This window comes from Chelonia mydas, chromosome 12 (assembly GCF_015237465.2).
Source record: "Chelonia mydas isolate rCheMyd1 chromosome 12, rCheMyd1.pri.v2, whole genome shotgun sequence".
NCBI lineage: Eukaryota > Metazoa > Chordata > Testudines > Cheloniidae > Chelonia > Chelonia mydas.
Window position 1 is genome coordinate 33,601,432 of NC_051252.2, and position 26,722 is coordinate 33,628,153.

The window sequence follows — 26,722 nt, forward strand, 5'->3', positions numbered from 1 at the left end:
AGTGCAAGGTTAACACACAAGCCAGGACAAGGTTGGCAGTGAGAGTAGAGGATGTTGAGAGTTTTTAAATCAGGCTAAATGATGTCCTTGCCCTACCACCCTTAATAGGCGCGATCTAGAAGTTCTGCTCTGAGGCGTCATTTTTTACTGTGTAACTTTGCACTACTCATGCTAGTTACAGAGTTCTCCCTCAACAGTAGATAAATACGTCTTCTGGCTTCAGAACGAAGGCCTTCTCTGCAGACATAGGACAAGGAACATTGCTCCTCATCCTCCTACCAAGATGGTCTTCCTCAACTATGATGCCTCTGGCTGAACTACACACAACCTTTTCCCCAAATGCTCTGACCTGCAATGCTCCTGTAAGCACAGAAGGGAAGTAGTCACCATATCCCAGAGCTTTCAGCATTACATTATGCTGTGATTTATTATGTATTACTTACTATGGGTTTCACTATTATCACACGCAGTTGTAGAGTGCCCCTAATAATGGCATCTGGACGCACTCTTCATGGCTTAGATCTGGGATCAGCACCATTTCCAAACTAGAAGGGCAAATCTAAGTTGCTCCTTCATTTTTTGCAAGGCATGTTGAAACTGCCTGGTTAAAATGAAAACTAGAGCTGGCCCCTTGTTTCAGTTAATGAATAACTTGCAAACTATTCCCACTTTTCTTCAAAGGTTATTCTTAAGCATCTGTTGGTGGAGAAGGACAACAAAAACTGATTAGGAGTTGGGAACAGTTTACATATGAGGAGGGATTAAAACAACTGGAAATGTTCATCTTAGAAAAGAGACGACTAAGTAGGGATATGATAGAGAGCTATAAAATCATGATAAGTGTTGAGAATTTGAATAGGGAAGTACTATTTAACCCTTCATGTAACAAAAGATCCTAATGAAATTAATAGGCAGCAGATTTTAAACAAACATAAGAAAGTATTTCTTCACACAATGCATAGTCAATCTGTGGACCTCATTACTAGGGTCTGTTGTGATGCCCAAAAGTATGACTGGGTTCAAAAAATAATTAAATAAGTTAATGGACAATAGGGCCAAGGGACGTACTGTCCGCCACTTCCAGCAGCTCCCATTGGCCTGGAGCAGTGAACCGCGGCCAGTGGGAGCCGCGATCGGCCGAACCTGTGGACGCGGCAGATAAACAAACCGGCCCGGCCTGCCAGGGGCTTTTCCCGCACAAGCGGCGGAACAAGTTGGGGAACCACTGCTCTAGTAATTAGATTAACTCATATTATTGGAATTAAAAAGCTAAAGGAAATATTTAGAATCTGGAAACAGAGCCCAGGGGAGGTCATGCTGTTACAGCCCAACAGGCCTAATATGTTCATTTACATAGAATCATAGAATATCAGGGTTGGAAGGGACCTCAGGAGGTCATCTAGTCCAACCCCCTGCTCAAAGCAGGACCGATCCCCAATTAAATCATCCCAGCCAGGGCTTTTTCAAGCCTGACCTTAAAAACTTCTAAGGAAGGAGATTCCACCACCTCCCTAGGTAACACATTCCAGTGTTTTCATGTGTCCCAATTTGATACTTATTAACTACATACTGTAATAACCAGATCAAGGCTGAAATCCTGGCCCCAGTAAAATCAACTTGACTTTTGCCATTGCCTTCAGGAGAGCCAGGACTTCATCCCAGGTACCACCAAATGCTTTATTCAATTTGAAAAGGGCTCAGTCTCCAACCAGTCAAAAGAAGCGATGTAAAGAGATCTCTTGAACCAATTGAAAACCAAAACCCCAGTCTGCAATCAGCTCTGCAGAGATGTCTGCCTGTCACAATGAATGAGGCTTTGTGCAGCATCTGGACATCACCCATGCTGACCTTATTCTAGGATGGCGACCCATAACTGTTTACCCATCTGAGTTGTCGTGAGGCTTTGCCTATATTAGATGCTGATGTGCCAGGTATCAATGATACGGGGTAGAGTTGCAACACAAATATCCTCAATAAGAAAGGTAAACATGAAGAATTTTAAAAAATATTGGTGTGTTTTTCCAAAGCACCTACAGGTATGTCTACACTGCAAAGAAAAACTCACGGCACCAAGTCATAGAGCCCAGGTCAATTGACTTGGGCTCGTGGGGGTTGGGTTGCCAGGCTAAGAATAACTGTGTAAGTGTTCCTGCTCCGGCTGGAGGTTGGGATCTGAATCCCTTGCCCACTTACCAGGCTTCAGCCTGGGCTCCTAAGTGATTTAAGAGCACAAGTTCCATTGACTTTGTCCCCTGGAAAAGTCAATGTGACTTGTGCTCTCACACCCTTTAGGCGCTTTTGAACCTCCCCGCCCCACCTCAGGTTTACTGTTTCCTGATATTCTTTATAAACATTTGACAAACTAGACTCTTTGCGTACAGCCCATAGAGATAGTAAAGGGAATAACCTATTGGATCATCCTGTCTATCCTCCAGCTAATATAGGATTTTTCCGACAGATGGGCCACATCAATCTTTTCAGTCCCTAATTTCTATGGTTTCTTCAAGGCACAGCAGGAAAAAAATGACCTAATTTTGCCCCACCTTGCTGATTATTAGCTCTGATAGGTATTCCATCCCTGACATACTGAGCTAGTGAGCAATCAATACAGCTTGGAGCTGAATATATGTTCATATATTTTCCACCAAAAGAAATACAGAATTATCTGATTTTTCCATCTCCCTCTCCATTAAGACACCCTATCATTTAATGCATGTGCTTTGATTTCTAGTAATTTTTCTTGTATTACTTCGCATTAAAGAGCGAGTTTTGCTATTGTATCAATTCAGAGATAAACCTACTTTTAATTGTAGCTCTTTGTGACCTTTTACACAGATCCTGGTCTTTATCCCTTTCCTAGCCTCTTAATTAATGTTCCTTGGCACTCTGCACATTGTTCTTTTGTAAAATAAACACTGAGAACAGGAAGCTAATAAAACGTTTTGCTGCACATTGCTCCATCCTTTGGGGGCAATCCAAGATGTTTGGGTTTTTTTTTTAATGGGACAATCAGAAAGTGCCCTCCTCTCTTTCTTGCTTTGATTCTAAATTGGAGGAGTATGTGCAGTTTAGATGCTATCCTCTGACTGAGCTATCATGAATCTATAACAAGCGTAAATAAATGAATTAAAATTAATTGTAATTCAAATCAAAGAAGACAGTTTTAGAAAAGACATACCCTTCAATTTCACAAAAAGGAGAATTTGAGGCCCGTTTTACTTTAGTGTTAAATAGCGAGTGCTCTGTAAGACCTCAATTCATTAGGAAAATAAAAAGTAATACAATGGAATTAATTTGCATTGCACACTAATTAATATGGGAATTGGGCTATGTGAGGAAGCTTCATAGACATACACTGGGATGGAAGCAGGGATTTCTGGCAGCAAGTCATTACGTAAGAGAATCACACACTGGCCTAGCAGAATCACACTTTGGCCCAGCAAGTCATTGAATCACATAAAGGGCTTGGTTCTTTGGTTCTAAATGAAGTCCCCCACTCTGAACTCTAGGGTACAGATGTGGGGACCTGCATGAAAGAAAAACCTCCTAAGCTTATCTTTACCAGCTTAGGTCAAAACTTCCCCAAGGTACAAAATATTCCACCCTTTGTCCTTGGATTGGCTGCTACCACCACCAAACAAATACTGGTTACTGGGGAAGAGCTGTTTGGACACGTCTTTCCCCCCAAAATACTTCCCACAACCTTGCACCCCACTTCCTGGACAAGGTTTGGTAAAAAGCCTCACCAATTTGCCTAGGTGACTACAGACCCAGACCCTTGGATCTTAAGAACAATGAACAATCCTCCCAACACTTGCACCCGCCCTTTTCAGGGAAATGTTGGATAAAAAGCCTCACCAATTTGCATAGGTGACCACAGACCCAAACCCTTGGATCTGAGAACAATGAAAAAGCATTCAGTTTTCTTACAAAAAGACTTTTAATAGAAATAGAAGTAAATAGAAATAAAAAAAAAATTCCCCCTGTAAAATCAGGATGGTAGATACCTTACAGGGTAATTAGATTCAAAACATAGAGCACCCCTCTAGGCAAAAACCTTAGGTTACAAAAAAGATACACAGACAGAAATAGTTATTCTATTCAGCACAATACTTTTCTCAGCCATTTAAAGAAATCATAATCTAACACGTACCTAGCTAGATTACTTACTAAAAGTTCTAAGGCTTCATTCCTGGTCTATCCCCGGCAAAGACAGAATATAGACAGACACACATACCCTTTGTTTCTCTCCCTCCTCCCAGCTTTTGAAAGTATCTTGTCTCCTCATTGGTCATTTTGGTCAGGTGCCAGCGAGGTTACCTTTAGCTTCTTAACCCTTTACAGGTGAGAGGAGATTTCCTCTGGCCAGGAGGGATTTTAAAGGAGTTTACCCTTCCCTTTATATTTATGACAGAGGAGTATGTGCAGTGTAGATGCTATCCTCTGACTGAGCTATCACGAATCTATAACAAGCATAAATAAATGAATTAAAATTAATTGTAATTCAAATCAAAGAAGACAGTTTTAGAAAAGACATACCCTTCAATTTCACAAAAAGGAGAATTTGAGGCCCGTTTTACTTTAGTGTTAAATAGCGAGTGCTCTGTAAGATCTCAATTCATTAGGAAAATAAAAAGTAATACAATGGAATTAATTTGCATTGCACACTAATTAATATGGGAATTGGGCTATGTGAGGAAGCTTCATAGACATACACTGGGATGGAAGCAGGGATTTCTGGCAGCAAGTCATTACGTAAGAGAATCACACACTGGCCTAGCAGAATCACACTTTGGCTCAGCAAGTCATTGAATCACATAAAGGGCTTGGTTCTTTGGTTCTAAATGAAGTGCTAGTCAAAGATTGATTTTGTTTTTTGGAGGGGTCATTTTGTTTTGTTTGTTTGATAGGGGATTTTAATCAGAGATGGGCAAAGTGGCTCCAACTGTTACTCATCCACTGAACTAAACCCGAGTCTTTGTTCAGTTTTGGATTTGTAAAAGAACATCTCTTGGCTTCCTGCTCTCTCCATCCCTTCAATAAATCTGAAACACTGGGAATAGGAAGAATAATCTGAAGCTCTCAGCCTCCCAAGCCTCTTGGCCCTTTCTCAGTTTGTGTAGCAACTTGTAGCTTTGAGAGATCCCTGTTTGTTTGTTCTCAGTAAAGGTCGCTGATTCAGGAAGATGTCTTGCAAACTGTCCAATTTCTTCTGATTCAGAAGATGTTTGTTGGTTACAAACTGGACTTTTATGAAACATACCTTTCTGATAGTTGTGAGGAAAAAGAACCTATCAAAGCTCCAGAGAGATGGAATTCCAGTCTCACATACTGTCTCCAAAACTGCTTAATCCAAAACTCAGCCTGCTAGAAGAAGGGTGACATATCATGAATTGAGAGCATGAGCTTCTTCCATTCACTTCCTCCTGTAAAAGCATCACACAAAATGTTAAGTAGCAGAAGGGTAGTATTCCAACCAGAGATCGGCTACAAAGACAGCGATCACAGCCAGGTCCAGGATAGGCTTAATCTAGGGTGAACTATTTGGGTTCATAGAATCAGAGAATCATAGAAGATTAGGGTTGGAAGAGACCTCAAGAGGTCATCTAGTCCAACCCCCTGCTCAAAGCAGGACCAACACCAACTAAATTATCCCAGCCAGGGCTTTGTCAAGCCGGGCCTTAAAAACCTCTAAGGATGGAGATTCTGGTTCAAAGCCCAACCAGAGCTCTGTATCTGATTTCTTGGCACTGTTGGTACTCATACACCATTTTCACAAAAATGTCGATCATATGAGATGTCTGCCATCTTGAATGATGGGAATCTCATGGACTTTCACAGTTTTTAATGAGATTTCTGCCATTGCGGTCCAGATAAGAACCAGAAAAGGGAACCTTATGGTTAGGTATTTGAATCAGAAGCCAAAGTTGTACGGGTGAGTTCAAATCCAAGGTATTGAACTGAACGTTCTTGAAATCTAAATTCTTCTTTGGATCTGAGGTTTGGCTGGCCAGGGGTTTTTCAAGTTTTGGAAGACCAAAGGTCGATTCTCCACTGCCTTGCCTCTTGTGCAGTAACTCGCACCAATGCAAATTGAGTGCAAGCCACAACCATTCTGATTTGCTAGCATTTTACTCTCACTTTGCATGGATGTAAATGACTGCAGGGCAATGGAGAATCAGGCTCCAAATCTTACTGGTGGATCATTACGTCATGAAAGTTCTTTATGTGAAGTAAAACCCATTGGTGGACAACAGTTAATTTGAAAGACATATGCCATCAGCCTAAAACAATGGGTTTCTTCCTAACTTTCCCTTGTATTTCAGTCTGCCACTTTTGTTTTAATAAATAAAATCCTAGTTGGCCTGTGACTGGTTGATGAAAGTCCTGGTTATTTCACGACAACATTATGTAGTACTGAAGAAGTCTGGCAACACTCTAAACCTGGCTCAGATTTCTATTCTGTTCTCTTCATTAACATTTTGTGTGACTGTCTAAATCTCCTAGACATTCTTGAACTCTGTGAATTGTTGCAACTATTGCAAAGTCCAGGTGTGAACTGAACGATGTGAAAGATCCTGGGGGGGCCTGTTAACAGTCTGTTAACAATAACATCAAGTTCACAGAACATAACAAGTATTTTTCCAAGGCACCTGTACAATGAAAAGCAATAGTCTTAAAGTGACACTCAATTTGCAGGTCTTACAGAACAGCATGATTCCTTGCACATCATCCAAGACATGTCACAGGGGTTGCTAAACAGTTTACTAATTTAAAACCAATTTTCTCAAGCCAAGGCAAAATTACCACTAATGAAAAAGAGAGAATCTGAATAACTTGGCATTTAAAAGTCAGGATCTCAGAAGACCCTCAACTATGTGAAAAGGAAAAAGTTAAGCATTTGACTCTCAACTCAGACGCTCTTGCTAGTTAAAAACAAAATCTTTTACAGTCACATTATTATTTATTCAGGTTCTCAATCCAAATAATTATCTGGAGATTTTATAATTTTGTAGAAAAGGTTTGAATAGTTTTTTTTTCAGATAAGAAACTGGAAAGAAACTAAGCTGAACCAAAGGAAATAATAAATAGTGCTAGAAAAAAAGACCTTGAAGCAGTGAAGATTTAACATGTATGGCCAACATTTTTAGATCTGGAAACCATTAAGATCTTTACAAAAGGTGCGGGGGTGGGGCGGGTATCTGTCTGTGTGTGGTGGGGGTTAACCAAATGTTTCAGGATTTTAAAATAATTATTTGGGAATTTAATGGAATGAGTCCTTTGGAGAACAAGTTCTTTAGAATGTACCGAGATGCAGCAATTATTTTTTCCTTTTTGGGGGAGCCTTCGTGTAGTGATTAAGGGCATAAGGCTTGAGCTGCAGCAAATTTGCAGCTCCAATTAAAATTTAATGTAAATGTTCAGCAGATCCATGGGTTTCCGGTAACTCTCCCAGGCTGAAGAGTATTTCCCCTTTAAGAAGAACGGGGTGTAGCTCTGCGAAGTGGGGAGGAAACAGCCATTACAATGACCCACTAGTGTCTAGAGATGGCTGCCAGGCTAAGCAGACCTGAACCTGTGTGTGAATGAACCTCAGAGACTGCAGGTAAACTTGTTCATATTGGGGGTTATCAACCAGAAGCTCGCTCGTTCACCATGCACTCATACGTCTGGCATGTGTGCTGGAAGCTTAGTTTGTTGTTTGTTTTCCTGAATGGCTGATAACTTCTCAGCTGGCTTCCAGACAGAGCTCACTCAAAAGTTGGACTTTCCAGACACACACACTCTGAGCCAAACTGCGCTGACTTTTTCACCCACCTTTCATTGTCTCAGCTCTTCTAAGCAGTTAACTGTCTGGTTTCCAGAATCTGACAGGGGCTTAGTATATTTGTATCTTACTATTAAATTAGAAGAATTTTACTTTTGAATTGAGCCATTCTCAAGCTTTGCTCACCTATGTGCCTTCCATTCCATGCCTCTTTGGGACTGATACATATATCTAATTTGGGTGAGTGGGAGGAGGTGACACGAGTAATTCTGGGGGGAGTTCCCGCCAAACAAACACAAGTTAATGAGTGAATAACACAGAATCTGCAAATACACAGCTACATCTGCAAACTCCAGAATAACCTTTCCTGTCTTCTAGGTATGTGATTGCTCATTGTCCTGTGTGAAGGATATGGGGATGATCTACAACAATTGATGAATACCGCATATGAGCTGGCTATATTACTGTTATTGGGTTACTGGCATGTTTACTATATGCATATGTGGTTTAGTTTAATATGAAACAAAGAGAGAGACAACACAATGGCACCAGGGGGAAAAAAAAAACCCTGGTAAATGGGTCAGGAGGTTAAGATAGAATACCTGGTCTGTTAGATAGGAAGGTGCTACTTCCAGGCTAACAGCTGTTTTGCCAATGCTGGGAACACCCAGATCAAAAGCATTGTATATGGTAAAAAAACAAAACAAAACCCCTCTCTCTCTCTGTCCAGAAGTGGGGAGTAGTTGTCAGGGAGCTGTTCATGAGGAACAGACTGACCCAGATCCTGCAGGAGCATCTGAAGCAGTTAAGCCTTCCTAAGCTTGCAGATGGATGGTAAGCCTTAGGTAAGATAGATATTTTATTGAGTTAAAATCCTGTTTCTGGTGTGCTTTGCTGTGTTCCTACTTTTAAAAGAAAACAACATTTTGTTTTAAGAAAACTGTCTGGTCACCTGTGTTAACCACTGGTCACAATTCCTGACGGGAAGATTTACAGGTGCTGAATGAGTGGTACACAGATACTGTAGCCCAGGGCTTGGTCTAAGAGTGGTAGAATAGCTAGATTGCCCCGCCCCGCCCTCCGAGGGAGCTGAAGGCAAGGCGCCTAACACCTGAGGGGGTGCCCTTAGTGAGACCAGACAGGGGTCAAGGTGCTGCAGCTAGTGCTGCAAACATAACATCCTTCACATAACAAAGAGCGTCTATGACAACCACCATCTTGGCTAACCCACAGGGATTGAACCAGGAACCTCCAGAGCTAAACGCACAAGCGGCTGCAACTCAAGCTCTCTAAGAGGCTCTGTGATAAACTCACATATTCTGCAGATTGAGCTCAGCGGAGACCTGAAACATACACTACCCAGTAAGTTACACATCCTTCTTGATTTGCCCCCTGAAACCTTTCCTCTTCCTTTTGGTTCCCGTCTCTTTCTGCCCTCTTCTTTCAGTGGCGCTCTTACCTTCTTTCTTGCTAGCGGATTTAGGGGCATGTTCTTCCCCAAATCTACATGCAGGCAACCCTCACTGACAACAAGAATGGATTTATGAGGAGAAAATGTGTTCACATTAGTGCTAATTAACATTAGTTGCCATTGTTCCCAGTGTTAAATAACTTGTATTACCATCCCTGCATCGCTGCATTCTTGGTCTCTTAACTCTATTACTCATCCTATTGCCTTCCCTTTTAACTTACTATTCCATCTCCGTTCTGGATTATTGTCTTTGTTGCACTAAATGATTATTTTCAACCAATGATTCAGCTCAGGCATAAAATAAAATATCCCCCGTATTCATTCTCAATGGCCTTCATTTTAAATTACTTAATCTGTCATTTTCACATTTCCTTTCTTGATGTGGCAATGCATTTTTATTCTTTTTTTCCCTCTCTGCCATAGCTTCAATTTGTATCTAAATTCAACACGTATTGATTAAATGTTAAACTTGTGCATGAAACGGTCCCATTTGTAAACACTTTTAATGCAGGTTAAAAAATACCAGCAAGCTACACCTGAAACATCAGTGTGATTGGCAGGGCATTCTTAGTCCTTTGAAACTGCTTATGCAGGCAGAAGAGTTGAGTTTTCCTGACACATACTTTGTCATGCTGCCTATAATTAAGCTTGTCTAATCACGTCTCTGACAAGGATTTCAGGGTGAGCATATAAATTCTCTAAGAAATTATTTGCTGTATCTGTGTAAGTGTCCTGTAAAACATTCATAGCACAATCCATTTTAAAAAAAAAGTAACAGTTTTAACTGAAAATTGACCAAGAGACTTCACAACCCTGATTCGATCTGTTTGTAGCAGTAAGTGAAATTATGAAACACAAGCAGAGTATAAAAGTATGTTTCTGCTAATATTAATGTTGTGGCTGACACACATGACTTGGTTCTGAATTGCGAGCGCTAAAATGTTTATCATTAACAGCAAATTGTTTGAGCACTAGAAACACGGCATCCCAGTAATGAATTCAGACAGCAGATATAACACATGAGATGCAAAAAAATAAGAAATAGGAAAGTGAAATTAAAAATGGTTGTTAATACAAAGATAACAGGGGAAAGGAGTAGGTGATACAGTTGTCTAATGTGCCAGCATTTTGTTTCTGGAGAGTAGGGAACAAATTCATCTTTAAGTCACAAGAAAACTAAATTATTTCCCACCACGGCTGCCGGGATATTTATCTACAAGAATATAGTTAATGAGGGATATGATCATTTGCCCTGAGGCAAGGTAGAAACGGTCCACCTTGGCTGAGGAGATCCTGAGGAATATCTCAGGGAGTTTGAGGAACTAGGAATCTGTAAGATTAAAGAAAAAAACTGAGACTGGAAAGGCCATTGAGGAGACTGAAGAAAACTGGGTTCTGGAACAACGTACAATGGGTTGACTGTTGGGAATTAAGAATTGCTCCTTTACGGACTGAGGTTCTGATCCTTAAAGGTATTTGGGCACCTAAACTTCCACTGATTGGGAGTTAGGCGTGAAAGGCTTTGAGCAACTGGCCTTCAGAGACCAAAGTGACTCTTTTCATCTCTGTGTTCTTCATCTCTGTGTCTAAATCAGCTATCACCGTCACATCCAAGTAACAAGTATTGCTGTACTCTACAATAATTACTGTTTAAAAGTTAACATTTGACAGGAGAGTTATCGCACAATACAGTCAGAAGTAGCTGTTAGTTTCTGGGCTATGGGCCATGCGATAACTATTGTCAAATGTTGTTGTTTTTGAATGGTGCCTGCTGAATGAGTCTCACCGAGGGAGCCAGAGATCTGCACAAGATCTGATGTATTCTATAGGAAAATACCTTGCTAGGGAGCTCTTTAATTTTAAGTGGACATTAGCAAGGAATCTAGGGACACTGTCAGAAAATTCTAATGACTAATACCTCATGACACTTAGGTCAGAGGTCAAATCCAATAATTTATGTCTAAACAGGGGACTATTACCTGTTGAATAAAAATGTCATGACCTACAACATCTAATGGTCTAGGGGGAATTGAAGTCCTGCCACACTCACATACATTCAGAATACCTCCACCGTATAGAACATATATAATCAGGAATTTCTCTTAATACAAGAAGCAGGAAACAGTCAATGAAATTAAAAGGTATTAAATTAAATACTGATAACAGGCAACACTGCAAAATGTAGAAATAACCTGCAGAACTCATTGTCACAAGATATCATTGAAGAGCTTAGCAGAACTGTAAAAAAGGATTGCGCACCTTTATGGATAACAAGAACGTTCAGATTTATAACAGTAAATATTACAAAACACCAAGAGTTTTGGAAAGGATGGGAAATCCTCAAGATTTGGGGTGTAAGCCAACCTCTAACTATTTTGTGTGAGGAGGAAGCTTTCTCTGAGGGTAGGTTACTCCATAAGATTTCTTCTGCTGAGGCAGCTAGTATTGGAGACTGAATATGGGTCTAGATGGTCAACTGGTGTGATTCAGTATGGTATTCCCTATGCTCCTATATAATTAGCCTCCATATATGCATAGTTAGAGAGAGTGTGTATAAATTTAGGTTGATTTTGTGAAGAACTAAAGCCCATCTCCATAGCGGTTGGATCGCTAAATACTTTTGAGGTTCTGGGCCTAAATGTGAATCAGAACCTTCTTTTTTCACCACCTTTCCTATATATTAATGCTAGGACCATCTTCACCCTTACCCACCTCGCCAGGCCTAGAATTTTGATTCGAGTTGTATTTGATAACCGTGCCAGCAGCCGCTATGGTCAAAGCAAGGCGAAAAGTACAGATCTTAAAGCTAGCAATTTAAGGGGAAGGCACCAGAATTTGAAAAGATTTGCTATGCAAATTCTCATACTGTATAAAAGTTGGAAGTCAAGTGTGCAGTCTTGCTGCCATGGGGTTTAGTGGGAGCAGGAGCAAGCCTCCGGTGGAATTTATTTAGCTCGAGCTTTTAAATAGTCATTGCTTCAAAAGCTAGAGTCAGAATCAATGTTAGGTTGCTGCTTTATACTAAGAGGACTACAGTAATGCCTGAGAAGTGTGTACATCTGCTAGCAAAAGGCTTTTGTTGAATGTACTTGCTGTAATTTAGTCTGTCATTACTTGAGCGTAATTGAATTGTAGCTGTTTCACTGTGGCCTTTGCTTGTGAAATTTAAATCCCTTTGTTGGAACTTTTATTTGCTGAGCGAGCATAGTATTTCTTCAAACCAGCATTCTGATCAAGTTGATAACAGGCCCCAAGCTGTCAGAGTTCTAAGCACATTTGGCATTTGCGTTGTTTTGTTTTAACAGCAGAAAGGTAATGAAATAATTCCATAACATAAAGCTTGCTTAAAGTGGCAATTAACAAGAAATTGATCTGACGTATCCTGTTCTTCAAATGCTATGTAAAACATTTAAATCTCCATCTCCTTCATGAAAGCTTTAGTCTCTTGTGTTGGTTAGGAAAATATTGAGAACAATAATCATTTTTCAATAAAGTGAGCCTTTACCATGGAGTAGAAAGAATGCACCGTGGTTATTACATTTTCCACAGAAGACTGCCTTTCACATTAGTGCTTGCTATTTGCGTATTTCATGTCACTCCATCATACTGTCTTTCACTCAAATCCTACATTTGTTGGAGCAGATGGAAAGTTAGTTTAAATTAATTGAAAGCCTGCTGTGCACAGCTTGTGGTACCAAGAACATGCAAAGAAGAAAGCCAGATACATCAATTCCCTGTCTATGACACCTATAACTGCAAGAAGAAATCTCTCAAGAAACCACTGGCATATTATACTTTTTTGTAAAGCTATATTGCTTTGATTTTGTCAAGAGAAGAAGAAGGTGATGCAATTGGTTGGATACAATTGTCTGAAAAATAAATTCAACATGGATGGGCCTTATTGGAATGGTACAGGGCTTTTCGTTGCCTGCTGTTAGAATCATAGAGTCATCAAATATTAGGGTTGGAAGAGACCTCAGGATGTCATCTAGTCCAAACCCCTGCTCAAAGTAGGACCAACACTGCCTCTCTGCTTTTCTCAATGATAGTGAAGAGTTTTGTGGCTAATGAATTTAGCACCTACTTTGGGTTTCTACTACTTCTCCAGTTCCCATCCTCTGCTTTTCTTTGTCTCCATTGTCAATCGGACTCTCCTTCCTGTTCTCTTTGCTCTTGACCTCCTTCCATATTTATGGCCTGATCTAGCTGCCAATGGCATTAACAAGGAACTTTCTATTGGCTTTAATGAGACTTGGGTGGGCCAATGGGAAAAATGAAAAGAAGTGGGAGTTTTGCTTCACTTTCTCTCCCTTTTTAATTTTTTTCCACCGAAAAGGGAGAATAAAAACCAAGAAAACAAAACAAAGTTTAAAAAAAACTTTTTTTAGTTTTCAAAAACCTAAATGCAACAAGAATTTGAAATAAAACAAAATGAAGTAAAATATTTAGTTTAGCTTTACTATAGAACCTCAATTTTTTACTAACACCAATCCCAGTCACAGGAACCATTTTTCCTGACTGGAAGCAAAAAAATCATGTAATAAAAGTGATGTTGATTAAGAGCAAGTCAGTGAGCCTTCAGCTGATGTCTTCAATGCATTGGGAATCGCTTTGCAGTGGTTTGAAGGAGAAGACGAAATTGATGCAGTGCATTGTAGTGACGGGCCCAGCATAATTTTGAGATGTTCAGCTTTAGAACATTATTTGATTAACTCCATCCCCAAATAGTTTGTAAAATTGGAGTCCGTCCATGTTTTTATTTTTTGTTCTTCAAAACTCAAACCATTCTCAAAACATCAAGGAAACAAAGACCTAAATTTTTCACAAAAAATCATTTAGATTTTTTGACTAGTCCTAGTTAAAACCTATGTATATAACTTACACACATGCACAGCAAAAAGATGGTCTCTGTGCCAAAGAGTTTACAACCTAGTACAACATGAGAGCAAACAGATGGATACAACAAACAGTGGATGGAGCATACGTTTTTACCTATCCTGCTTCCTTGTCTTTCCCCTTTTCAAACTGTACAAATGTTCCTGCTAAACTCATGTTCCTTTTTCACTTCTTTGATCACATAACATCCCCTGCTGGAATCCCTCCAATGGCTTCTTATCTCTTACCACCTGAAATTTAATCATCTCCATCTACAAGTGCCTAGAAAATCTTGCATTACTGACATCTCCATTCTCATTTCTGTTGACAGCATTTTCCCAGCCTCTTTGCTTGCCTTGATTCAGCAGCTTGCACTGATTTAAGCCAGGGCAAAAATTTGTCCTTTAGATTGTAAGTTCTTTTACGCAAGTGAATGTGTCTTCTTCTGAATTTGTAACACTCTTTGGAAATGTACAGGGCTATAAAGAAAATTGTTGTTGATGATTAGTACTTTACAATTACCAAACAAAAGATGGTCTTGACAGGCAGTAAATGCCAATCTCAAAGCAACCCACACGCATGTCAAATTTGCAAAGCTTTTACCTTTCTCCCTCCATTGGGGCACTGCTTGACCCCATGTTGAGTTCCATTTCTATAACTGTGCCCAAGAAACATTCACAAATAATTAGATAGTCATAAAGAAATTAGGAATGCAAGAGAATTAACTTCTCACCTCCTAGTGTTACTTGCAGATTAATTTGCCTAAAAACTAATTAGTTGATCTTCCACAAGCACAGAACGTCAACTGAAATGCAAAAAACAAAAGAGATTTTTTTTTGGTGAATCTACAAATGAACAAGTTTATTGCAACATTTCTGAAAGCTGTTAGATTAAACCTTCAAAGAGAACGTTTCTGAAGAGTAAATGAAACTGCAAAGCAGCTGAGATAAATTCTTCTCTGATGTTTGAGTTAAAAAGAAACCTGCCACAATATTAAACTTCTTTTTGAAGATAAAAGAATAGACTATTTATGATTGCAAGGGACTGAATGGCTCAAGGATATTGAGCCATTCAACTGAGATTGCTGGTTAGCATCTAACACAAGTGGGTGTTAAGCCAAAAGTCATTACTGTGTGACAGTCATAAAGCGGGGTATGCAAGGTAAGTTGGTGGACTCGACAGCATTGGTTCTGTGATGCAGACTATTTATACTTTTGTTGGCAGTGTCAGAAGAGATAATTAAATTTGAATAAACATGAAAACTGAACCTTCAGAGGTGGGAATAGGTAAGATGCAGAGCTGGTTGGATATTTTTCATTGGAAGAGTTTAATATTTTGATTAAACCAATTGGTTTTTGTGCAGCTGAATGGATTTTGACAAAATTTCCCAAGGGAAAAAATTTCTTTTTTCATTTTGAGTAATTTCAATTAAGAAAACAATTGAAACGTTGTTTCCAAATGCCTTTTTTGTTTTGATTTTTTGATTTGTGATTACTTTTATATATTGTTTCATTATTTCATGACACATTGGTATTAGTGCATAACATGGCAGGTCATTCATGCAGCTGCTTAGTAGTGATTGAAACATCTTATCCTATGTTGGAAAACAATGTGTTTACTGTTTGTGGTGTAAGGAAACAGTCTGGCATTTTGACACTTGGATCTGGAAAAGAAGATAAGCACTCAGTGCACTAGCTAAAGGACCAGCTGTTTTTAGTATCCTAGAAAAATGATTCCATGCTAACACAAGGACATTGAAAACAGCTGCTCATCTCATTAGTACATTGAGACCCAGTGTTAATGAGGGGAAAGGACAGAAGGGCTTAAAAGCCAGACACTAAGCAACCAAGGCAAACAGGGAAGTTTAAGAGGGAGATCCCCTGCTGAAGAAGGTGCGGGAACTAATTCTTGGAGTGAGGGAGCACGCTTGTTTGTCTGCTTGGATTTTCTTTTGGCTTGCTTAACATTTGCAGTGTGGACTGTATGAGAGTGAGGGTCAGAGGCCTACTGTCTGCTTGCTGAATGGACATGGCAAGGCTCTAGCCTCCTGTCCTTTGATCACTTTTGTGTTCATCCTTCCCCTGTGGGTTGAGGAGGGGGCAGGGCTTTCCTAGGAAAGAAGGGCTTCGAAGACAGATGTTAAGTGATCAAGTGGTGTTAGCAAACAGGGGAGTCTGAGAGAGAGTTTGTCAGCATGCTATGGAAAGGCCACATCACCAAGGCCAGCACCACCACTTGCTCTTCTACCTGCACCTGTGTCCAGACTGAAAACCTGACCTGGATGCCTCTACCCATGTCATGGGGTGGATTTCAGAGACTGTGGCCTTCATTTCCTGTCCTAGAAAGCCAGGCTGAGAAGAACATCCAATGTGAGAAGTGTCCACTTGTAGACTCTCTCAGGAAGCAGGGTGCAGAGCTACAGGGGGAGGTGGCTAGGCTGAGGAGCATCAGTTCACGTCAGCAATTCATTGAAAATATGTGTACAGAGACCTCCACCGATGAGAAAACCATCCAGCTGGAGAGCTGCACTAGCACCACCAGGGGAGGAGGGAATAGCTCCTTCACAGGGAGGAAGAAGGCTGCTGATTACTTCTGGCACCATGCAGTGTTCCATCTTTGTCCCAGCACTCCATCCATCCAGTATGCTGCCCTGGGAATGGGGGATGAGGAATCTCCCCCAAAGGTGGTGGAGAAGAAGCTACATATCTCTGAGGCTGGGACGATCACAGTCACCACTCTCAAGAAGAAACAAAGAGTGGTGGCAGTCGGTGACTCCCTTCTAAGGGGGACGGAAGCATCCATCTGCTGGCCTGACCTGGCATCCTACATTTCTATGAGTCAATGATCATCAAAGGTATTTGGGCATCTAATTCTCACCTGGGGCTGAGGGCTTATCTTCTTTTCTTGTTCACAGAGGCAAAATGTCAAACTGTTTCATTTCAATGCAAACAAGAGACATAAAATAAGATAAGATGTTTCAATCCATGCTAAATAGCAGCTGTCCCTGATGATTTTAAAAATAATTTAAAACTAAAACAGTATAAAATAAATCAGTAGAATATTTTGACTATCATATTGTGGCATGCCGATAATAGCAATGTACAATATGATATGTCATGTTATGACAACGGTCACAGTACACCAACAGCCTAAAAGGCATACAGGCTTGACTTGAATATATCAAGACACAGAGAATCCACCACTTCCCTTGGTAGTTTATTCCAGGGGTTAATCACGCTTATGATTAACAAATTGCACCTTATATCTAATTTGAATTTGTCTGGCTTTAACTTCCAGGCATTATTTTTAGTGCGTCTTTCTCTGACAGGTTACAGAGGTCTTTAGTATCTGGTATTTTCTCCCCATGAAGATACGCATACTTAATCAAGTTAGCTGGCGGTCTTCTTTTTGATAAACTAAACAGATTGAGTTCCTTAAGTCTCTCAAAGGAAGGCATTTTTTCCAGCTCTTGAATGATTTTTATGGCTATTTTATGCACCCACTCCAATTTTTCTACATCTTTTTAAAAATGTACTCACCAGAACTGAACACAGTATTCCAGTATCACTCTCACCAATGCCACAGAAGGAGGCAAAATCACCTCCCTTGCTCCTACTAATTTTAATGGGGAAAGTATGTGGTTGTAGCAAAAAGTGACTATCTTGTGGCTGAATGCAGCTCAGCACTAAACCTAGGACAGAGAGAGAGAGACTCTATCAGAACAGAGTCTTATGTGATGGGACGGGAATATCTATGAGAGAACATGCTTAGTATTAGTGGCTTAGCTGATTGCAGTTGATTGTATTTTTTTCTCTAGCATTATTAGAAAAACATTTAATGGATTTTTTCACTGTCTTTTAGTGAAAATGTATCCGCTGGAAATAATGAGAGAATCAGCACCATACGTGCAGCCAGCACTCTGCAGCTCACCAGTAGTCCATGGAGTGTAATTTGGGAACCTCTGTTCCGTACAATAGCTGTTGTTTGTTAGCTTTGTAGTTGTTTGTCAGAGATCTTCCTTTTCAGCAGAGAAGATCTTTCCTGCAATTCAGTGGCACAAGTGTAGTCAGCTGAATGAAGAAAAATATTGATAAAAGCTACTACCATACCCAAACAGAGCAAAGATTTCAAGTCCTGTCAAATTCTGCAGATACCAGATAGTGAGACTGCATATCATACCATATCCTGGGTCCTGTGGGACAATTAAATAATGCAAATCTGTTTCCCCAAATTATCTAGTTAAGGATATATATGGTACCGATGGTGACTGGTTTTATTTTTGCGATCTGTAAAATCAGTGAGACTTCTTGCCAATATGGTACTACTCTTCATGGAAAAAGGACAGCAGAACCTGGCCCTAAGTGAAGCTTATCTTGATGTTCCACTAAGTTGTGCATTAAATACCATTTGGCTACAAATCATTCCTTTTAATTTAAGGTACAAATGACTGTCATTCCTGTTTACTTAAAATGATGGAGGTTGTGTTGTGTATTCCCTCCGTGAATCAGACTCAGAGATTAAGAGCTTTGTCCGGAGGTTATGTTAATTAATGAATCTCATGTTTATGCATACACCATATGCATCGTAGCATAGGTACAACTTACAACTTTAAACCTGATTTAACCAAAGGGAAAAAAATCCAAAACCCTAAGTGGGGAGAGGTTGCTATGAAACTGCTGCTAATAAAATGAAGGTGGAGCTGCCTAGAATGAAAAGAATACATCAACGCATCTTTACTGCCCTGTTTGAAGAGAGTTACCTTAGTATAGTCTTGGCCATGAAATTACAGCTACTTGGCATCAGATATTGCTATTTCCAGCGGAGCTTTACAAAATTTGGTGACACAAGCAAGCCTATATATATATATATACACACCACAGAGCAACTCCAGCTAAAGTGCAAATATACCAGAAATGCTTATTTAGGAAGATTGAGCACTTCACAGCATCTTCATTGAACAATGTCACAGTTGTTGTGCTAGTTGGGTGAATGGGTGTTTGTTGACACATCTGCAAGCAGCCTCTAGATTGCGTGGCTCCTCCCAGAAGAGAAGCAAGTACCAGATGCTGTTCTGTTGTTAAACTGAGCTTGTGCCAAAGTCATTACACCAAGGACTCCGCATGACTGTCAATCAGGAGACTACAGGCCTCATAACAATAGTCTAATTCTTCAAAGTCTTCTGGGTGCAGGATAACTCAAAGTACTGTATGGCCAACCTCAAGCATTCAACAATCATGAGCCAGCTCCCCCTGCCCCAAATCACGTGATTTGTTTAAAATCATGAGATTTTAACAGATAATAAATGTGGGACTCTTTTTATTTGCCTTTGGGTTTCTGAGCCATTAGGGTCATTGCAAGTCATGTTTTCAAGCTTTTCTTTGCACCAAGATGACTAGAAACTCACTTTTTTTTTAATATGAAAGCTGAGATTTTCTCAAAATCGCTCCAGTTCAGGAGCTGGGGCTTGAAGAAAAACACCAAATATCACGATCCTTATGATAAAATCATAGGAGATTGCAACACCAGTACCACCACATGGAAAAATTGCTAAAAAAGGGAAAATATTAAACTTTAGAATGGAAACAAAGCCAATTTGACCAGAAATGGACTGAACATAAAATACAACTTGGCTTTGAAGATGACTCTGTAAAAGCAGCATTGGATGATTCTAAGTTATTTTTCTCCCTCATCATTTTTTCCTCCAATTTCTAAGTAAAAAACTGTCATTCCTGCAATCTCTTCTTGGCACCTGAAAATCAAGCTGTGTGCTTTCCGGCTTGTGCAGCCTCATCTCCAGCAATAAAGATTCAGCAGTCCACATTCTGCCTTGGTTGGCAAATTTTGACAAATGAGATGAAACACTGGAAATGTTTGTCATTAAAATTCCCTCATTTTTCCAACCCTTACTTGACAAGTAGGAAATGCCATTGTCTGGGCTGCACCTGTGTAAGTGAGAGCAGAATTAGGCTCTGGGCCTGGAAGCTGGGGAAGCAGATACTGTAAGGGAAAAGGAACATCATAATATTAGCTTTTTAACTACTCTGACAAGCCTACGAGTATGCAGTAGACCAGCACTATATGTCATGCACCTTCTGTTGCTGGAATGTTTGCACAGAGACTGCTGATGAGCATATTCCGTACATATTTTCTCTCTAAGAGCATGTGCAACCCCATTATTTCCTCCTGGTTACATTTGGGTGAATGCAACAATGAATGATCCACAAATACCTATTCATATTTTTTTTAAAAATAATTCATCTTTTGCCCCATTTGTGGTTTTGTTTCTGCAAATATTTTAGAATAGGATTTTACTGTTCACCATATTTGCATGTGTAAGCTGCATTTCAAATTCTTAATCATCAGTATTTCCTCTAAACCCAATGATTTTCTAAACATTACACTCAGGACAGGTCTACACTAAAAGCGCTAAATCAACACAGCTGTGCTGCTGTAGTCTGTCTAGTGAAGGCGCTCTATGCCAAAGGGAGAGCGTTCTCCCATCAGCGTAATTACTCCACCTCGGCAAGAGGCAGAAGCTACGTCAGTGAGAGTGGACAGTGGTGGGGACAGCGCTTAGATCGCTGGCATTTGCGTCGCTTCGGGGGTGTCTTTTTTACACCTCTGAGTGATGCAAGTTAGATCGACTTAAGCGGTAGTGTAGATGTGCCCTAAGCCACTTGCAAAGGTAGACATAGTAGCATATGTGCCTGTGTGTCTAATCAAAACAAATTGAAATTGGAATGTCAAATATATACAGCAAACGGCTCGCCAATGACCTACAGTTCAAAAATAACTGGTAGAAATTACTCAACAAATAACTTTAAGCACGGATTGAATTGGAGAAATCTGAGAGCTGTTCCCAAGCAATTAATGAACAGAGAAAAAAAGAGGTGAAATTTTCAATATACATTATTCATTACACATTATTCTAACAGCTCTATACCTGGCCCAGCGGTGGTACTGCTGCAGGCCGAGATAACCTTCACAAAGTCTTCTCAAATCTGATGTGATATAACACCTGCTCTGATATTCACAATACAGTACATGCAAATTAAAATGGTGCAGTGCTAGTCGAGTTACTATATAAAATCCAACATACGGAAACAAGGCAAAAGCACTTATCTTCCAGGAACAGAGAGTAATCTTTGAGGGAATTAGCTCAGGCCATTTCTGTCAGCGAGTACTGCCGGTGAGTTACACCAGTGGCAATAAGTCATTTTTTAATAGCTAGAGACCTACACTGGAATTCTGCACTAAAGTCTATACTAAAATTTATTAAGGAAGTTTCAGTGAATTGGAGCTATATTTCTAGATGAGATCTAATCTCCATTAACTCTTAGGAGGTGCTGCTCTTGGGACGGCATTAATATTAAAAAGCCTGAAGCACTGGATACAATGGCTTTGTATGTTCACTGGAATATTTACTGATGCTGCCTGATCCTGTGAGCAGCTGAGCACCCTCAACGCCAGTGGGAGTTGAGAGTGCTTGAGAACTTCACTGGAAGCATTCAGCACCTTCGAAGTCCATCTCTGGACTGCTGTTCATGGTAGAGAGGAGGCAGTGCTCAGTTTTAAAGGATATAAAAAGGCTCTCTTTATTGAGGCTGCTGGACACAGACAGACCCTTTGCTTCTCTCTAGCTCCCAGACTCGCCTACTCTCTCCAGATGGGGTCCCTCTATGTCCTGGCTGGGCCTGCAAAGTAGTGGCAGGGCCTGCTGCTGACTACACGACAGGCCAGACATGATGGATGTTAGCATTACCAGCCACTGGCAAACAAAGCCAAGCTGCAAAATGTAAACAGCCTAACCCACAATTTAAAATCCATTCTTTGTGCTTCCAACAATGCTTCCCCCCATAGAGTCATCTCTGATTTTAGTAATGCTATTCTGGAGTTCTTACCTGACTCAGATGGCGGAAGACTGAGGACAACTATATTCCAGAGTAGCAGATGGCAGTTAATGATGGAGCTCAGAATCTGGGTTCAGGGTGAATAAAGTGCGATATTTTCTAACAGTGATTAATGGGAGGTAAAAGGCATCCTACTCAACAATTCTTGGAGGTGTTGCAAACTGAGGAGATGGAATTTTAGCATGAAAAATGGCAGATGCCATTCCAAACAAATTAGACTATACTCACAAGACAGCAACAGCAAGAGTTCTAGCTTCATACAGTCCTTCACGGGACAGCTGAGCCAGATGGGGGAGGTTCTAGTGTGCCCCGTGGGCCTGACAAAGGGGTATTTTTTTTCCTTTACCTTTAGCTACATAACTGATCGTCTGCATATGAAATCCCCATGTAGTTGCAGTAACTTTTTGCACAGTTTTAGGCCTCCTAAATTTCAGTGTCCACAGTTGCTCACAGAGACCTGCATTTTCATCACCCACAGCACCTAAGTAAGCCAGGCTCCCAGAGAAAACTCACAGTTCACCCTAAGCATAGGTAAGCTTAGCAATGTACACAGCCCAGCATAGAAGAATTGATGATCAGTGCATTCCAATGTATTTATCCCCCACCCAGCATCCCTTCCCACTATTGTAAATATGTGGTCAGAGTAGTGCTGAATGTATTATATGGGTAGATGCTGCAGAGAACACTTGCTCTGCATTGAATATATACCAGTGGTGGGCAACCTGCGGCCCGCGGGCTGCACATGACCCGTCAGGGTAATCCACTGGTGGGCTGCGAGACAGTGTTTCCATTAACCATCCACAGGCACGGCCGCCTGCAGCTCCCAGTGGCTGCGGTTTGCCATTTCCGGCCAATGGGAGCTGCGGGAAGTGGCGTGGGCTGCAGGGACGTGCTGGCCGCTGCTTCCCACAGCTCCCATTGGCTGGGAACAGTGAACCGTGGCCACTGGGAGCTGCAAGTGTCCGTGCCTGCAGGCAGTCAATGTAAACGCTGTCTCGCGGCCCGCCAGCGGATTACCCTGATGGGCCACATGCAGTCCATGGGCCACAAGTTGTCCACCATTGATATACACTGTAGGGAGAAGACAGACAGCTCATATGTGCCATATAACCTTAGGTGTTAGTGTTGGCCACCAACCTCTATGCATTTTATATTACACTCTGCAGCATAGTCTCTGAGCACCTGTTTGTCTGCAGCTGAAGCAGTCTCTCTCCTTTGTGGCTGGAAATGTGTGCCCTGCTTCTAGGTTTGGGAGTGGATCAAAATTAAAAGAGTATGCAAGTCCCACCATTATAAACACAGCCAAATTAGACTCAGCACACACAGTGAACCAGTCTCACTTGAGCAGAGCTCCATAGCAAAGGATTCAATATGTCAGTGTCACACAGTAAAATTACACATAAAAACCTCTGACATTTGAAGCTATTGACTTCACAATATGCCTCAGGCCAGCTGTCTCATCCAATCACCTCTCGCCAACAGGCCTTGCAACATAACTTCCTATTGCTTCAATAGATGTTGTCTTCTTGGTGAAAAAGGACCAGAGCTTCTGACCCCACTCTTTGCCAGATGAAAGGCTGATGTCTGACTCCTGGGTCAAGGTCATCAGACAGCGTTATATCTCTTCCCATCCAGAAGGGTATTCTGGGATAAAGGAAATTGCATTCTCCCCATGCTGCAGCAACAAGTAGCAAAGAGTCAGTCCCTACTTCTGCAAACCTGGGACTTTTCATCTCTTGTTTAACTGCCCTGTTTGCTCTGGCACAAACAGCAATGGAGGTCTCGTGCACAAAGGGCTAGCATATGGCAAACATTGGCCACCTCTATATCTTTTAATTAACTAGTTGCCTCCAAATTTGGAGGCAAAGCATCTCATTGCTAAGCCTGTGCAGTGGGAATTTTTCACAGTAACAGCCACTGAGTATATCCCCTACCTGAGGTTTCCTTATATAAACCTACAGGCTCAAATTCTCTACTGAGATCAAGCACCTTTGGAACCAGAAACTACAAATACCCAACAGAGAATTCCCTAAGCTTAGGAGATCATTGTAAAATTTTTTTAAAAAAACTTGTTTCACATCATTACTGAATGCTTACGTGGGTTTTCAGTAATTGAAATTTTTTGATGGCAATTTGAACATGATTGTTTTTCTGAAAAATGTATTTTTTGGTCAATAAATATATTTGATAATGATTCTGAACATGGTTTTGATGCAAGTTTTGGTTTAAAATATCAGTAAAAATGTTGCAGAAATTTTTACGAAAAAATAGAAAATGGGTCCATTTCAAAGCCTACAAAACGAAAGCCATTTTGAAATTTCCTGTGAAAGAGTTTTTCTCTTTTTCAACCAGCTGTATTCGTTATACCACCCTCATTAACAGGTTCAAGTTTGGTACATTTTACCATCCTATTACAATTGTCCCTGAGCTGGAACATCTAGTGCTGCAAAGGTTTCTTTTCCTCCTTACATGGTACTTTTGAGGACAAATCCCTAACTGGTATAAGTTATCTTAGCTCCATGGAAGGCATTGGAGCTATAATTTACCTCAGATGAAGGTCTTCCCTGAAGGACTTTTCTTTCTTCATCATTGAGACCTTCCTCTAATACAAATGTTTTTAGTTACTTTTATTCCCATACTTTTCTTTTTCAAACGTTATGAGCAATTTAGCTCACACCTCCCATGAGTGCCATTCTCTTCCTATTTTAACAACTCAGATTACTGATGCAATTCTTTTTTTTTATAAAATACAGCATTTTCTATATATTTACTTTATGATACTCTTACAACATAGAACTCTTTCCACCTTAACTTTAAAACTTTAAAACTTTAAAACTTGCTAAATATAGAATGCCATATCTACAAATTCTAAACCCATCAATGCGACAGCAATTGAAATCCAACTTCACTTGTTAGAAAATGCTTTTCAAAGTTCACATGCGCTCAGTCTGCCTCCAACACTTCTTCCTCATCTGATTCCTTTTTATCCTGGGAACCTGATCCTTATTGGTACTAGTATTTTTTTGTCCAGCTTTCTTTATTTTGCTTTTGTTAGTTGCCAGTTTTAAACTATTGATTCAATTTCAGAGGTATCTTTTAGCAATTCCTGCACTTTATCTTCATTCTTCATATTCAGACCCCTATTTTGAGGTTTCACTGCCACCACCCTTGTTTCAAGTTTCCAATATTGTAGGAATGTTCCTACAATAGCCAGGTTTCTGGAAAGCCTTCGAGACAAGAATTATGAGGACAACTATTGGCATGCCAAAACCCTGCTGATAATGTTGCCTAATGACACAGGCACTGTACAGCGCATATTGAAGAAAAATGTAGATCCTGTCTCAATTGTGGCAAATCTCTGTTTCTCCACAGAAACTGTTTCTCCATTTTATTCTCTTCTCATTCAAAATGACCTGTACCTAATTTCCTTAAAAGATTATCCACTCATTTCACTGCCCTTTTTATGATAGCTTCTTTTGGCTAATAATAGGGAAGCCTTATTGTAAAGTCCTCTGGTCTTTGACCAGCATTTGGAGGACAGTATGTACCACAATAGTGTACTCATCCGCACTTTGAACATCTAATGTTTCTTTTTATAGCTGTTGGATGAATCCAATAGGAAACATTTTTTCAGAAGATTCAGATATTCTTTGTTATTCCTCCCCTCCTTGTCTTCAATGCTATCCAGTTTTCACTGGATTGCTATAGCTTCCACAACTCTAACTCTTTTCTGTAAATCAACGCAAGCTCCCCACTTGTAGCCTGCACTGGTCTCCATCCTGAAGACATTGTGCTCAGATCTTCAGCTGGTGTACATTGGCATAGCTCCATGGAAATCACTGGCACTATGCTGATTTTTGCCAAATGAGCATCTGCCCTTCCGACTTCCAAGTTATTGTTATTCTTGATGGCCAGAAGGTCAGTATTCATATCTGCGCCCACTGCCAGACATTCTGCCATTATCTCTCTGCTTTCACTGTAGGGTGATCTTTTTTCCTCTCGTGTCTGCTTGAGTGCCATGCTTGAGTGTATCTCTTTTTTCTTGCTTAACATAGGGAGAAGCTTTCCAGATTGTGGTGCAATCCAAGGGGTAGCCGTAAAAGACTTTTTTTCTCTTCATATTTTTGGAAAAGGAGGTAGATAAGGGGACCAGTGGCGTGACATTTCTTTCTTTACCCGCTCAAGGAAATTGGCTCACACATTCATCTTTCATTAGCTATGTCATTTCCTAATGTAGTGTCCTGTTCTAAGCCAGAGGTAATTAGAATTTGTTGTTGTTGTTGTTGCAAATTGCATGGCAAAACCCAGATGGGAAGTTTCTCTTGTTTTCTTTGCTTAGAAAAGGGAAGAGGCATCTTACCCTGCACATCTGATGGCTGCTCCCTCTGTGACTTTTTGGCCTTCATCCCACTTTGCCCAATTCCTTCGCTGCTATTATCTTGCTCTGCTCTCAGGGCATTTATCTCCGGAGACATATTTCTGTGACACAGTGTCCTCACTTCACAGGCCCACCTCAGATCAGCCATGTCACCACCAATACTGCTGAACCATCTCTCATCAAGGATCAGTTCTGCAGTTCATGAAAGGGTTTATTATTAGTGTGACAAAAATATTCCCTCAGTTAAGCCAGATGCCTCATGCAAACGAGGGATCAGAGTTCAGGCAGTGCAGGTCTCTGATGTTCTTTGAAAGTCTATG